General features: G+C 41.2%; 1 long non-coding RNA gene across 1 annotated transcript in view; it reads left to right on the top strand.

Annotated features, from left to right (window-relative positions):
- The first annotated feature begins 1,846 nt into the window (after positions 1–1,846).
- Positions 1,847–16,050, top strand: part of LOC113945630 — a 40,922-nt gene continuing 26,718 nt past the window's right edge. The window contains exons 1-3 of the long non-coding RNA XR_003527142.1: positions 1,847–1,986; positions 14,221–14,380; positions 15,231–15,305. This is a non-coding gene — a long non-coding RNA (uncharacterized LOC113945630). The remainder of the gene's footprint in view (positions 1,987–14,220; positions 14,381–15,230; positions 15,306–16,050) is intronic.

Raw genomic sequence — 16,050 nt, 5'->3', positions numbered from 1 at the left:
ATTTGTACATATAATATCTTAAATTGGGCTGACACCTAGTGGTGGGTATGCTTCTAATACAATAGTATACAGTCTAGGTATCCTTTGGTTCTGTGGATCCTCTAAGTTAAACTAAGGCTGCTTGAAACTATGTTTTTCTTAGGGAAGGCCAGAGAAGACTTGGATTTGCTCAAAAGAAAAGCTGTCCCTGGAGTTCTTTCCCTTTATCTTTCCTGAAATTCGTCTTCTTTCTGCCTGCTTTTGCCCTCTCATCATCCTTTGGGGTGCACTGCTTTGCCATACGTCTATATGTTAACAGAGCAAATGGGTAGTTTAAAGCCCAAGTAAATTTTCAGCTCTTTCCTGCTGAACAGCTGATGATGCACTTTGTGGTTCCAAATTAGAAACTGAAGATGATGTTCAGGATGTTTTCTGCCAGTATCCAGCTGATTAAACAGCTTCTGTTAAAGGGACAAAGCTTTCACTTCATAGAGTCATAGAATGGTTTGGGTTGAAAAGGACCCTGAAGATCACCTAGTTCCAGCTCTCCTGGCCATGAGTAGGGACACATTCCACTAGACCAGGTTGCTCAGAGCCCTATCCAGCTTGCACACTTCCAGGAATGGGAAATCCACAGCTTCTCTGGGCAACCTGTTCCAGTGCCACAGTAAAGAATTTCTTCCTAATATCTAATCTAAACCTGCCTTCTTTCACTTTGAAGCGATTTTCTCTTGTCCTGTCACTATATGCCTTTGTGAAAAGTCCCTCTCCATCTTTTTTGTAGGATCTCTTCAGGTCCTGGAAAGCTGCAGTTAGGTCACCCCAGAGCCTTAACTTCTTCAGGCTGAACGATCTCAGTTCTTTTAGGAGAGATGTTCCATTCCTCTAATCATCTTGGTGGCCCTTCTCACAACTTGCTCCAACAGGTTGATGTCCTTCCTGTGCTGGGGACCCTAGAGCTGGATGCAGTGCTCCAAGTGGGGTCTCACCAGAGTGGAGCAGAGGGGCAGAATCCCTTCCCTCACCCTGCTGGCCACCCTTCTTTTGATGCAGCCCAGGACACGTTTGGCTTTCTGGCCTGTGAGCTCACACTGCCGGCTCATGTCCAGCCTCTCATCCTCCAGCATCCCCAAGTCCCCTCGGCAGGGCTGCTCTTGATCTGTCCATCCCCCACACTGTATTGATACCAGGGGTTGTCCTGACCCAGGTGTAGCGCCTTGGACTTGGTCTTATTAAACCTCATGGGATTCCCATGGGCCCATTTCTTGCACTTGTCCAGCTCCTTCTCAGTGGCATCCCATCCTTTAGGTGTGTCAACCACACCACTCAGCCTGGTGTCATCTGCAAATTTGCTGAGGGTGCACTTAATCCCTTTGTCTATGTCATTAATGAAGATATTAGATAACACTGGTCTTGGTACAGAACCCCCTGAGGGACACCACTTGTCACTGATGTCCATCGGGACACTGAGCCCTTCACCACTACCTTCTGGATGTGACAGTCCAACCAATTCCTTATCCACCAAACAGTCCACCCAGTCTAGCTCATTAATATAATAAGTAAATAAACCATACGGACCCAGCTGGCTTGGGGGTTCACTGCCAAAGCCTCTTTATTCAAATGAGACAACAGCTTATAGAGGGGTTAACACGTCACACCACGTGACCTTAACAACCAATCACCATGGGTATCTCACGGCCCATGTGATGGAGTACTTGGGAAACTACATCTCCCAGGGTGCTGTTCGGCACCTTCCTGAAACCCGACTCCTACAACCCAGGATGTCATGAAGGATCATCTCTAAGGCCTCATGGGAATGATCTGTAGCCTTCTGTTGTCCACAGATGTAGTCACTCCATCACAGAAGGCCACTGGGTTAGTCAGGCGGGACTCGCCCTTGGTGAAGCTGTGCTGTTCTGAATCACCTTCCCATTGTGCATGTGCCTTAGCTTCTAGGTGAATCTGTTCCATGATCTTCCTAGGCACAGAGGTGAGGCTGAGAGCTTGGTAATTCCCAGGGTCCTCCTTTCTACTCTTTTTAAAGATAGATGTGTTCCCTCTTTCCAATAGCTAGAACTTCACCTGCCTCCCATGACTTTTCAAGTATCACAGGCAACTATCAGCCAATTCCTTCAGGATTCTGGAATGTATCTCATCAGGTACAATGATCAGGTACAATCTTAGGTACAGATTCCTCGGGTGGTCATGAACCTGATCTTCACTTGCAGTGAGAAGCACTTTGCTTCCCCAGTCCTACTTTTACAGTCCATGCACTTAAGAGATATGGGAAGAGAGGTTGCCATTGAAGACTGAGCCTTCTCCTCATCTGCTAGCCAGTTTGCCAGCCTTGCTTATTGGGGGATACACCTTCTTTGATCTTCTTTCTCTGGCTAACATACACATCTGTAGAACTCCTTCTTGTTATTCTTTGCATCCCTTGCCAAGTTCAGCTCCAGCTTCACCTTGGTGTTCCTCACCCTATCCCTATGCAACTAGACTGTGTCCCTATATTCTTCCCAGGTTACCTGTCCTTGCTTTTGTTGCCTGCGCATATGCTTCTTGCCCTTTAGTTTGACCAGCAGGTCCCGATTCAGACATGCTGGTCTCTTGCCTTCCTTGCCCAGTTTCTTGTCCCTGAGGATCCCTGACTCTTGTGCTCTATGGAAGATGTCCTTAAAAATTTGCCATGTCCCTGAAGACAGTTTCCCCAGGGATCATCTTGACTAGCTCCTTGAAGAGCTGGAATTTTGCTTTCCTAAAGCTGATCAGACCTTTAAATAAAAAAAACACAACTGGAAAATTAGTAAGTAGGACTTGTTGCTGGTTTCTCAGGAGGTGCAACATAAAGCCTAAATTTCTGGTTCACTGGTTTCAAGGTTATGTTAAAGAGAACTAGGAGGAAGAGGATTAAGGGCCACCTGATCCAGAGGAAGCAGCTGATCTGTGGGGATGTAGCACTTGGCCATGATAACTAGCAAGGTGATGTAGGCTTAAAAAGGAGGTCCCTGTGGCTGAGATAAAACAACACTGAGTAAGAAAGAATCAGCACTTTCAGAGTGGCTGAAATGTATGGACCCTGCATATAATAGGATATAATAGGGCTGTTGGTTTATGCAATAGTCAACTTCTTAATGTTTGGTCTGCTAGAAGATACTGCCTCTACTTACACTACTTTCTTATAGTGTAGACAGTCCCATGTACACTACAATGCCTGCAGAAGTGGCTTTGCTCACCAGATAGATGCCAACACTGTGTCTGACCTGAATAGCACTGCTCATCTTGGGATTATTTCACTTCTTTCTTAATAACTGGAGCTAATACTATACAGCACCAGTGGGTTTACAGGTATGATGCATTTTGCCTGTGTCTAGAGTTTTGTCTGTCTTTTTTAATTTAATTTTTATGGGTCCCTTTTATTGTACCATAACGTCTGTCTGTCGTCAGCTTTTATAGAGTACAAATAAAGATAGGGATGCAAATGAGTGTAAATCCCTGAAGCAGAATTTAAGAATGTGGCACCAAGATAAATCATAATCCAGCAACGTAACTTTCCCTCTCTCTGTCTGTTCAGTTATTGGTCGATTGAATACACTGGTTTTAGTAAGGAAGAAGATTCTTGGCCCTTATATAGACAGTTATTCATATTACTTCAGTATTTACTTTGGCAGTTTACAGAAAAAATATCTTATTGGCCAGTGATTATAAAACATGAGCTTTCTAATTTCTACAAATATTTTTAGGTTTAATAGATATATTTTTAGTTCTACCAGAGGATACATTGTTGTCCAGTAGGTGTTGTTCCACTAAGTGAAGTGTGACTTATTATTGATGTATGGCCTCAGCCTTTTGATGAATACTGTCCCCACATGTCTATTATCAAGCTAAAATTAGTCCATATTTAGATGCATGAGTTGAGGGTATAATAACAGGAGTAAGTATTTGGAGACTGCAAGAGTATTCCAGAAGTTCCTGTGTTGTCAATATATTGGCCAGCAGTTGTACTTTCTATAAAATAAATACTCTCAGAATAATAACTCATTTTTTCATCCCAAAATAATTTAGTCCCCCCAAAGATTTTGCAGTGCTGGAGAGGATCTCATGAACAGCAGCCAAATCACCATAATCCTCTCCTGTCACAGCAGAAGGTTCTTTTCCTTAGTTATGGCTCATTTGCAAAGCCCAAATCTCAAATATATCCATTCTATTAAAAGAGGTCAGTCCCAAACTCACAGCTGGATAATCTCATCCCTTAGTTGTAGATTAAAAATTCTCAGGCTTTCATTAATTATTTGCATTTCATTCCTGATCTCTCAGCAGTCATGCACAGTAAGGGCTTGTGTCCAACCCATGTGCTTTTGGATTCTTTTGTTTCATGACAATCTGGGTAACCTCAATATAAGAAAGATATTAAGCTCTTAGAGAGTGTCCAAAGGAGGGCAACAAAGATGGTGAAGGGCCTTGAGAGGAAGCCGTATGAGGAGCGGCTGAGGGCACTTGGTCTGTTCAGCCTGGAGAAGAGGAGACTGAGGAGACCTCATTGCAGTTACAAATTCCTTGTGAGGAGAAGAGGAGGGACAGGCACTGATCTCTTCTCTGTGACAGGATCTGAGGGAACGACCTGAAGCTGTGTCAGGGGAGGTTTAGGCTGGATATTAGAAAGAGGTTCTTCACCTTTTGGGCAGTGGTTGGGCACTGGAACAGGCTCCCAGAGAAGTGGTCACAAGGCTGACAGAGTTCAAGAAGCATTTGGACAATAGTCTCAGGCACATGGTGTCACTTTTGGGGGTGGTCCTGTGGAGGGCTAAGGGTTGAACTCGTTGATCCTCATGGGTCCCTTCCATCTCAGCATATTCTGTGATTCTGTAAAAATGAGCATAAGTAAAGATTTTGGACCTAGATGATTAGTAAAAATTATTAGTGCCAGAACTCTTTTTAAAATATCAGTGAAGCAAAAATAATTGAAGTTTTAAAAGGTACTAGGATATTTATGAAAATCACTGAAAAAAAAAAAAAAGCTTCTTTCACATGGACTTAATGTGTGTTAGTGGCTGACAGATTTCAGAAAGTCTTAATGTCTGCTGATGTTATACTCAAAGAGTTAGTATCACTTCTCAGTTCTGTGTAGTTTTCACCTAGTCACCCAAATTGCAGGGTCAGCAGCCAGGCAACAATATCTTGGTCCAGTCTTGCTGAATGGCATTGCTTTTCAGTCTGTCAGAGTTTCCAAATGTATTGCACCATCTTTAAGTTACTCATTTTTGGTTCATTTTTTGACATGCATCATATTAAAGCCTTGTTTTGTGCAGCTTCTTGCTGTTGCATTTTGCTAACCTTTTCCCACAAAACAGTGGATAGAAGGTACTATGTCAATGTATTGGCCATGATTAAGAAGTCTTTGAAGCTGAGAGTTAATTTTAATACTCATTAGCTAAAATTATTTCACTCTTATTTCAAATACATTTCTTCATGTGACTGTATTGCTTGCCCCACTGAAATAAAGTTTAAATCCCCCATTTTGCTATTATAGCTTTACTTTTCTGCGTTTGATCACAGTGGTTGTGAATGGCTGTAGATAAGTCTTGTCCTTATTTGATCAATTATAATTTGATTTAGTCTTTTTATTGGTAAAAAATTGTGCTTTGGGCTATTTTGAAATATGTGCACTGAAAGATTTTGGATTCAACCAATTTTGGCATTTCATATTTTCTGTTTGTCTGGAGGTTGTTCAAGGTTTTTACTGTGCAATTAATCAGATTTTGTCTTTGGACAGAGTCATAAAGAGAGACTGTGAGGCATTATGTATCATAGTCAACTCCTCCAAAATATCTGTTGCAGAGCTAGTTTAATTTAAGAAACTGTAATTAGCTATCTTTCTCATCATTCCACCAAAAATGGAATTTTTTGAAAATTAAGTATATAGGACAGAATATTTGTAGTGGAACATTAACTACAGATCCAGATCTGGATCATGGCATGTGTAAATCTTGCTCATTTTCCTGTCAAAGTCTTCAGTAAATTCTTAAAATTCAGATTGATTTTACAGAAGTAATCCCAGATAAACTACTTACAAACACTTCTGGATGAAATATACCTTGTTTCAGGTACATCATAATCCAAAACTACCTGCATGCAGTGATTTACTCTGATATTGGCCAAAGGATGACAAAAACACTGAAGTTATTGGATTTAAATAGCAGTTCATTACTTTTGTTTGTAATTGTGCAGATATTTATAGCAACATTGTAAACACACATATCTGCACATCCTGTGGTGAATTGTTTGGTTGTGGATATGTGAGTTCTGACCCATGACCCTGTGGACAAGGATTCCAAAATTATTTGGTCAGTTAGAGAGCACTTAGGTAAAAGGAAGGATAGTTTCTCTTGCAGGATTGAGGAGTTCAGCCCTGTTTGTCAGAAAGCTCAAGCTTTCAAAGGCCAGCCCAGATTTAACTTGAAAATAGCTCAAGGTTTGGTTATCACATCTGATCTGAGGACAAGCATTTGACACTGCACTGGGTGATATGCAGAGCACAACCTCCCTTCCAGGTGTCTCTGTGCTTGGCCTGCCTATGATTGAATGCAGATTTTTATGCTCTCTGGTCCAGAAGTGACCTTCTGGTAGATGCACAGACCCATGGAGAGATCTAACTCTATCAATCGTTCTGTGCCCAGAGGATATAGATTCTACAGCAGTGACATTGCCTCACATCTGTCCTTGTTCCAGTCCTTCAGTATTTGTTCCTGTCTTAGAATCATAGAATTAATTGGGTTGGAAGGGACCTTTAAAGATCACTTAGTCAAAGATCATTTGAAGATCATTTAGTCAAAGATGATTTAGTCCAACTCCTCTGCCATCCATGACATCAGGCTGCTCAAAGCCCTGCCCAAGCTGGCTTTGAACACTTTCAGGAATGGAGCATCCAAACTTGTGTGGGAAACTTGTTCAGTGTCTTACTACGTTCATAGTAAAAGTATATAAAGATATATTCCTTATATATTATCTAAATCTACCTTCATTTGGGTTGGGGCTGTTGTCCCTTGTCCTGTCACTAGAGGCTCTGATAAAAAGTGTCTCTCCCCCTTTCCTATAAGTCCCCTTTTATATATTGAAAGGCTGTAATAAGGTCACCCTGACAAATTGTCTTTTTCCAGCTTTGCACCTCTCTCAGCCTTTCTTCATAACAGAGGTGCTCTGTCATTTTCACAGCTCACCTCTGGACCCAGAATAACATGTCCATGTCTTTCTTGTGCTGGCACTCTGGAGCTGGATGCAGTACTCTGGGTAGGTCTCAGCAGAGTAGAGAAGGAGAATCACCTCCTTTGATCTGCTGGTCATGCTTCTTTTGATGCAGCCCAGGATATGAGTGGCTTTTTGGGCTGCAAGTGCACGTTGCCAGGTCATATCAAATTTTTAATCGAGCAGTACCCCCGACTTCTTCTCTGCAAGGCTGCTCTCAGTCTGTTTATTCACCGGTCTGTATTGATACTGGTGATTGCCTTCAGTTGGGTGCAGGACCTTGCACTTGGTCTTGTTGAACCTCACGAGGTTCAAATGGGTTCATTCCTCAAGCCTGTTAAAGTCTCTCCAGGTATCCCTTCTCTCAAGCATATCAACTGCACTGCTCAGCTTGCTGTCACCCACAGACTTGCTGGGAGTGCACTCAATCCCACTGCCTGTGTCTTTGAGGTGTTGAACAGTGCCAGTCCTGACACAGGCATCTCCAGGGCATCATTTGTTACTGATTTGGGGTTGGACATCGAGCTGCTGACTGCAACTCTTTGGATGTGGCCATCCAGCCAACTCCTTATTCTTAGAAGAGTCCATACCTTCAATTTAGAAACATGGATGTTGTGTGGGACTTGTCAAGGACCTTTCAGAAGTCAAGGCAGATATATAAGTTGCTCTTCCCTTGTCCACTGATTCAGTCACTCCGTTGTAGAAGGCCACCAGGTTAGCCAGGCACAATTCACCCTATATGAAGTCAGAAATCACAGAAAACAAATATGTTTTAACTTGTTAACATTAAATCAATATGCAACAGATCTCTTTGTTGCAAATGGAACTTATTTAGCAGAGCACCAGTTGTGTGCACAACTGGTGGGCTATAGACTAACAGTTTAGATTGTCCAAATCTCTATAATTATCATATAATTACTAAATTCAGTCATTATCACAAAAAAAGAATAAGCTCAATATTCAAGTACAAGGTTTTACAAGGCTAGGGCTGCAAGAAGAGTTTAATAAAATATTTATGATCACAATGATCTGACATTATCGTTGTTTCTGTAAATTTCCTTTTCTTTAGGAATTTTTAAAAAATATGTAAAGTCTGTTTTTGATGGCAAAATTATTATTGTTCCTTCTTTTTTATTTACTTATTGAAAAATTCATAAATGAAACTTAAACATCCCATGTTAGCATATCCATATTATCCTCTTAGTGCAGAGAGGGTTAACAAAAAAGTTCATTGAATTCTTCCTCATTTATCAGCCTCACTACACTCACTGCAATAATCCCTCTATTTGGCCTTGTGTTTATTGTTCAATCTTGCATTGTTTTTTCACTTCCTCTGTAAACATCAGAGGTGAACCTGAGGGGTTCTGTTTTGAGATCTTCAGTTTCTGTTTTACTTCTTGTGTTAGACCTGAAAGTTTTCATTAAGGCAAAAATACTCAGTGTGCACATTGCTTACAGATGTTGCTGAAAATAATCAGAGTGAGTATTGCTTCCTGATATTGCCACAATATGTTGAGCTATCTTTAGCAAATTAAAATCATTGTTTATTTGGAAAAGCTTCATGCACCATGTGTTTGCTGTCAGGTCTGCATTTCCTGCTGATGAATACATCTTTGAATAATATGAGCTTGTTTTGGAGATAGTTACCATGAAAATCCAGTGACTCCTGCTACTCCATGCTAACATAATATTTTACAGGCTTCAGTTGCTCTGGCAAACAGTGGAAGCATAGAGCTGATGAAGGTAACAATCTGAAAATACAAGAAATGTGGAAATTTTATGATAAGACCTATTCTTCTGGAGTCAGAATAAGGAAATTTTGAGTGGTTGCCAAATTTTAAGCAAACACAGTACTGCTACACACTGGAGTAGCCAGCATTTTTGTAAATGGCACGTGCCTGTGTGCTGTGGTAGAGTCAAGGATGTTTAGGTCTTCTTAAAAATCTGAAGTCTTTCTGGCTTCTTCCAAAAATAAGTAACTGAGGAATAAAGTTTCTTGGTTTCCCATTTGTTATATTTGCTGATGAAATAGGACTATAATACATTTTTTACATGGAGGACCAAAAGTTCACTTGGTCTTTGTTCACATGTTCACATTTTGTTGTACAAACAGTTGAAAAGTCACCGAATATTTCAGCTGTAACTTTTGTTTGTATGGTCTTGAACATCAACACTGTGGTTGTGACTTATCTCATGAATGGTTAAAACAAATTTTCTGGATGCTACTTACTCCTCTCTTTGCAGCTGCTGTTTCTGTCCTAAGAGTCCTTTTCACTGCCTTATGTAGAAATGTTGCATTTCCCAGGCTTATTCACAGCTCTAAAGCCATCATGCTCCATTGTGAAGCTTAGATGCAATTAACATCATCCTCTCTCAGCAACATCCTCTTCTTGTGCTCTTTTCTTTCTTGAACTGTTCATCACTAAATGGATATATTGCTGTATAAATCTATGGTGTACTGACATCTTGAACATTTTATAATTGGTCCTCTAATCTCAAGAAGAACATATTTACACTGGAAATGTTCTATCTAATAGGTGACTGGTTTTCTGATCAAGGAATGGAATGATTCCTGTGTGAGGAACAGTTTGCTGAATCTTCATCCACGCTCTTCAACCTCAAAGAGAGAACTGGTCTGGGTTATGCCTGTATAAAGCTGTGAATGGCATGAACTGAATAGGGAACTTCTTGCATCAAGTTCTGTTCAAGTATTAGTGGGTGTCAAAGCCACATAGCTGATGGTAGGTTCAAACCAAATGCAAAATATAATTCATCGTAACATGCTATTTAGCTGTGGAACTGGTCATCACAGGACATTGTGGATGGTAAAGATTTACATGTGTTCCAAAAGTGATTGGATTAATTCATAGAAGAAAAATATGTCAATGACTATTAAGTACAAAGATTCGCTTCTGACTCAGGAAGTCCCTGAGACAATAATTCCTGGAAGCAGTACTGAAGCTTGCACTGCTCAGATCAAACCTTACCATCTGGCAGGTCTGTTCTTACTTATTTGTGTGATGCCATAGTCTGATACTTGTGGCTTTACTGAGCAAATGCTGGGGAGAACCTTGTCCCAAAGTGTCTGTGCAGCTGAGGAAAAAAGAAAGGTATCACCACAATGAGAAAAAGTCCCAATAGCTCAGTTAAGCTGAGGGGGAAGCAATAAATATCACAAAATAGTTGAGATTGGAAGGGACCTCTAGAGGTCATCTGGTACACCCACCTTGCTCAAGCAGGGCCACTTAGGGCTGGTTGCCCAGCACTACGACCATGTATCCAAGGAGGGAGATTCTACCACCCCTCCAGGCAACCTGTGCCAGTGCTCAGTCATCTTCATAGTGAAAAAGTGTTTCCTGATATTCAAACAATGTCACCTGTGTTTCGGCTTGTGCCCATTGCTTCTGGTCCTGGTAACATCTGAAAAGAATCTGACTGTGTCCCCTTTACACACTCTGACTCTGTCCCCTTTGCACGCTGCCTTCAGGTCATTTTCAGAAAGCTCCTTTCCAGTTGGGTGGCCCGTGACATGTCCTGGTGCATGTGGTTGTTCCTCCTCAGCTTAAAGATTTTGCACTTACTCAACTTCATTGGGTTGGCCTATTTCTCCAGCTTGTTAAGGTCCCTTGGGATGGCAGCATGGCCCTCTGGCATATTGGCCCCTGCTCCCAGTTTTGTGTCATACAAACTGGCTGAGTGTACCCTCTGCACCACCACCTAGATCATTACTGGAGATAGTAAACAGGATTAAACCTAGTATTGACTCCTGGGGTACACTGCTAGTTACTGGCTTCCAGCTAGACTTCATGCCACTGATCACCACCTCCTGGGCCTGGCCATTCAGCCAGTTTTCATTCCATTTCCTTGGCTGCTCATCCAGTTCAAGTTTCAGCAGCTTCCCTGTGAGAATCTTGTGGCAGACAGTGTTGGGAGCCTTGCTAAAGTCTAGGTAGACTATATCCACTGCTCTACCCTTGTCTACCAGTCATTTCATCATAGAAGGTTATCCAGCTTGTCAAGCATGACTTCTGCTTGGTGAATCCATGCTGACTCTTCCTTATGATTCTTCTCTTTCATGTGCTTGAAAATGGCTTCCAGGGTTAGCTACTCCATCACTTTCCAAGGGATCAAATTGAGTCTGACTGGCCTGTAGTTCGCTGGGTCCTTCTTGAAGGTATGAGTGACATTTGCTTTTCCCTGGTCTTCAGGCACTTCTCCCAATTTTTCTGGTCAAAGACTATAAAGAGTAGCCTCACAATTACATCAATCAGTTCCTTCAGGTTCATCTTCCATCCCCAGGCAGAACTCTGTGCAGTCCAACTCCTCTCTCTGGTAAAGGGCAACTCCTCTCCCTTGTCTCCTCAGCTTGTTCATCCTACAGAGCATGTATTCCACCATTGTAACAGTCCAGTAACTGCATGCAGATCTATAACTCTTCCCATTTATTCCCCTGCTGTGTGCATCAGCATAGAAGCACTTCAGTGAGGCACCCCAGCATCTTGACTTACTAAAAAGGGTTGTGGGAGTTTCTCCATAATGGTGCTTTGCAGGAACTGCTTTGCCTTACCTGTAAGTGCTGGAGGTGACCATGCCTAAGCCCCATATTGTTGATTTTGTGATCCTTTCTTTCACGAAACTCCACAGCTTTTGCTTATTGACTAAGTCACTCCCCACTCTTCTGAAGGGGTGAGGAGATATTTGGAGTATAGCTGGCTAAGCCTAAAACACCTTTTGGATGTGAAATGTCAATAATATCAATGATCTCTATGCACTGGGGTAGAAGTGGGTGTAAAAGTCTGTCAGTACAAAAGGCTGACATTTGTACTAGCAGTACAGAGGCTTCCATCTCTGTTAAGGTGAAATGTATTTGTGGTTGAATTCAGAACATGCATTTGAGCACTTTCTGACCCTTGCTTCCTGGAGCATTGGTGTTATTTATAGAAAGCTTTCAAACTTTCTCCTACTGACGTTAATTGCCTGCCTATGCAAGAATAGTATACACAGTATCAGGTAGCTTTGTAGTTTGCTAATGGCTTGATATGGACATGTTCTACTTCTTGCACCTTCTCCAGAGCTAATAGCTGGTTAAGGTCGACAGTCAGCTGAATGGATTGATTCCAAATGCTTGCATAAAGCTAGAAATGTACAGCTATTCAATGACTATGTGGCTTTTGATATCTGACTAGTGGCAATATAATGATGGTAACTATGTGAGAGTCTTGTTCCTGTGGAGGTATGGGAATAAGAACTGTATGATATGTAGCCTGTGAAGGACTATCTCAGCTCATGAGCACACACAGGTACAAAGCCAATGCAGATGCATTGTGGGATTCAGACACAATGGACATAACTTTTAGTAGAGGCAGCAATGGTATATCCAGCCTCACTGGAGAAGCAATTAATTTTATGGATGTCTAAGAGGCGGATCCTAGAGCAGCTAAATTCTTGGGCAGTGATGGGTGGGCACTGCCTCTTGCTGAACATAAAATCAAAAAAGGATACTTTTATTTTGTTCTGCTTTCCTCAAACAGACTTCATTCAGCTGCATATCCCAGTCTCTATCTATATTTTGGAAACTCATTGAATTCTTCCTTTCCAAACTAGAAAACATTTGTATTAATGTCTATTTTGCTAACTGATGGGTGATAGAGAGGACACAGACAGCAACAGAGACCCTTCCGGTCTTACTTTACTAGCAGTATTAAGACAACACAAACCCAAAATAATGCATTTAATATGGCAATAAGCTTAGCACGTGCACCATTTTGGCAACAAACAAAGCAAGGTAATGAATCTAATCATTACTGTATAAGCAAAGAACAGTGATTAAGAAAGATACATCACCAGTTACCCCATTAATACATTACCATCATCCAGACCACTTCATTCACTGGGGAGCCCCGATCACAGCGAAGGGTTGGAGAACCACTCCCAGTAACTGGGAAGTCCTACACAGTGCATCCACTCATAGGTGAGGTCTCCATCTTTGCTGTGAGGGGCTCCAGCTTTTATAGGGATGAATTGGCAAGTTCAGAATGACTTGTATATTTTGTTATGGGAAAACATCTGGTAACAGTCTTCCCAATTACCCAAGACCAGGGTTTGGCCACAACCCAGGTCTTGGTTGGGCGAGGTTCCTAAAGGTCTTTAAAATATCTTGCAGACAGTCACAAGAGTATACCACAATTTCTTAAGCATCCAGTTTAACAGACAACATTTAGCAAAAGGTTCCTTAAATATATGGTTTGGCATAATAATGCTTATCATAAGCAGTCTAGCTAATCTGTGTATAAGGTTCATATTTAGCACAAGCAGTCTAACTAAGCTATGTATAAGGTTCACCCATTTTTCTGTATCAAGTAGGGACAGCACAGGATTCATCTGTAAGTCAATTCTGGCCTGTCTCAGGCCCTGGCACTTCAATGTCAGCACGGAACAAATATTATTATGGAGACCCCAATGCAAAATTGAAAAAGCTAACAGCTTGGTGACATGAAAGAGGGCATCACAATCTGGAAAAATAGAAAAATAATGGTTTTATACTAAATAAATGGTCAAGCACTAGTTTGAAGTTATTTAATGTTTTTATCTACTGTACAAAAGAAAAGGATGATGTGAAGATATCCAGAATCCCAGCAGTGCTTGAACAGAATCTAATTACATAACTTTTCAGCAAGTATGATTTTGTGACAGCTGTGTATAGCACAGACTAATGAACATAAGCCAGTCAATGACAAAATTCAGCTGATACTTAATGCATAGTATGAAATAGTCTGAAAATCTAATTTTTTTCCCCCTGCAGATCAATAAAAAGTTACATCATTACATAAATTGAACTTAGTGATACATGAAATTGTTCATGAGAGGCCAGGGTAGAACACCTACAAGGCTGTGATGACCATTTTGAAGACTTTGTCTTTTATGCTGTTCTTAAAGACATTTTATGTAATTCATACCCTTGTAGCAGTCATGTAAACCTTCTATGGTGTTATATGATTTCAGACAGATTTGTGCTGCCATCTTTGTGCCATATTGCACACCAGACATCAGGATAAAACCTGCAGTGATGATGCTGTGGAATCTAATTGGTTTTTAGGAACAGAAGCCATGATGTTTGGGCCAGCCAATATCTAAAATTGAAGTCCGGAAGCAGTTCTGTCTGGTAAGTTGAAGGAGGAAAGAAGCAACACTGAAGCAAGTATAAGTAGTGTGAGATTATTGCTAGTGCTTGAAAATAACTGACATGTAACAAGTCAAGCTGATGCTGAGCAGCTCAAGTTGGAGTTGATAAGTGTGATGCTAGTGCTAAAATTGCTATTGAAGTCAAACAGCATCAAACCACTCAATAGTTCACCATGTAGAGTCCCTGGATGTTACTGAAGACATGGGTAGTCAACATAGAAAACTCATTTATTTGTCCTTTTTAGCTTTATTTGTATGTATGCACTGTGTTACTGCCAGCTACAACAAGTTTTGGCTTCAAAGGGTGATGCAATGACACTCTGGAGGGAAAGGCTATCCTCTTCTGCTCATCAACAGACTTCAAGTGCAGCTCTGGACTTAAGAGAAAAGGTTTTAATACTAGAGTCCCTGTCTAAGCTCTTTATTCCCTGCCCAAACCAAACTCAGCACAGAAATCTGTTTGGACAGATGGAGGCAAAGGCTGTCATTTTCTAGTTTCATACTGTTGATATTCTGAGTGTTATCCTTTGACCTGCCTGCAAACAGCTCACTTAATCTTTCCCATTCCTAAATTCCCCTGCCTGAAATTCAGTTTTATGTGACAGCTCTGACACCACAAAGTGATTCTAATTCCCTTTCTCCAGCTCTTGCTCAGTGTCACAAGCATCCAAAACATCTGAAATATTTCTTTAGGGAAGTACCCTTTCTCTGCTTCCTCACTCTGTGCTACCGTAGATAACAATTCAGCTGACAAAATAAAAATTTGCATCACTCATTGACATCACTCATTGACTAGCTCCTGACTTCTGATGATGGCCATGTTCTTCCAGATGCTGCAAAAACAGATCTGCAAGTGTGAAATCAGTAGACTGTAAGGACTGTCAAGTATATCCACTGACTCCAAGGTGCATAAAGAAAGGCTTACTTGCCTAAGAGGACTAACTTCTCCTGCGCATATATTTTCAGAATTATTGGAACAATGTGGGTTGGGGTAGTGTCTACTGAATATAGTTAAAGTTGAATTTGTAGATATTTGTCAAGTTAACTACTTCAAGGACTTGTAGCAAAGGAGGATGAGAATGTTGCCTTGATGTATGACAAGGTGGCATGTTAGCAGCTTTATTTTTCCTCTTTATTTGGGGGAGTGTTGAGCATGATCAAGACACTCAAGCTGAGTGGAAGCAGAAGCCACAGTCTCTCTGTAGCCTTATCTAGCCAAAGAAGTGGCAGATTAGAAAAACATAGAGATAACACAGAATTGGATGAAACAGCCAAGTCACTCATGCATGAGAAGATTCCTTCTGGGTACTGAAGGGAGATGCAGAGGTGAGATACCTGATGTCAAGATGAAGGTAGAATGCAGGAAAACCACATTGTTGAGGGAGTAGCATTTAGTGATCATCAGCTGGACTGAAGAAAGAAAATGTTTGTCTTGGGCTTTTGAATGGAAACACTTAGAATGATACAGCCATTGAAATGCCCTGATGTTGGCATTTCATTGCACTTGTAAGATTCTCTTACACTCAGTACAGGATGGGATCTTTTGAAGTAGAGGTGATTGGATCTGTGCTGTAAATTCCCAAAATGGGTGCTACAACAGCTGGAGAGGAGATTTTTTTTCAGAATTAGGGTTATTGACTGGGCTGACCT

This window comes from Corapipo altera, unplaced genomic scaffold, assembly GCF_003945725.1.
Source record: "Corapipo altera isolate COAL_440 unplaced genomic scaffold, ASM394572v1 1b, whole genome shotgun sequence".
In the NCBI taxonomy this organism is placed as follows: domain Eukaryota; kingdom Metazoa; phylum Chordata; class Aves; order Passeriformes; family Pipridae; genus Corapipo; species Corapipo altera.
Note: the sequence above shows the minus strand (reverse complement) of the source record. Positions and strands in the feature narration are given on the sequence as shown.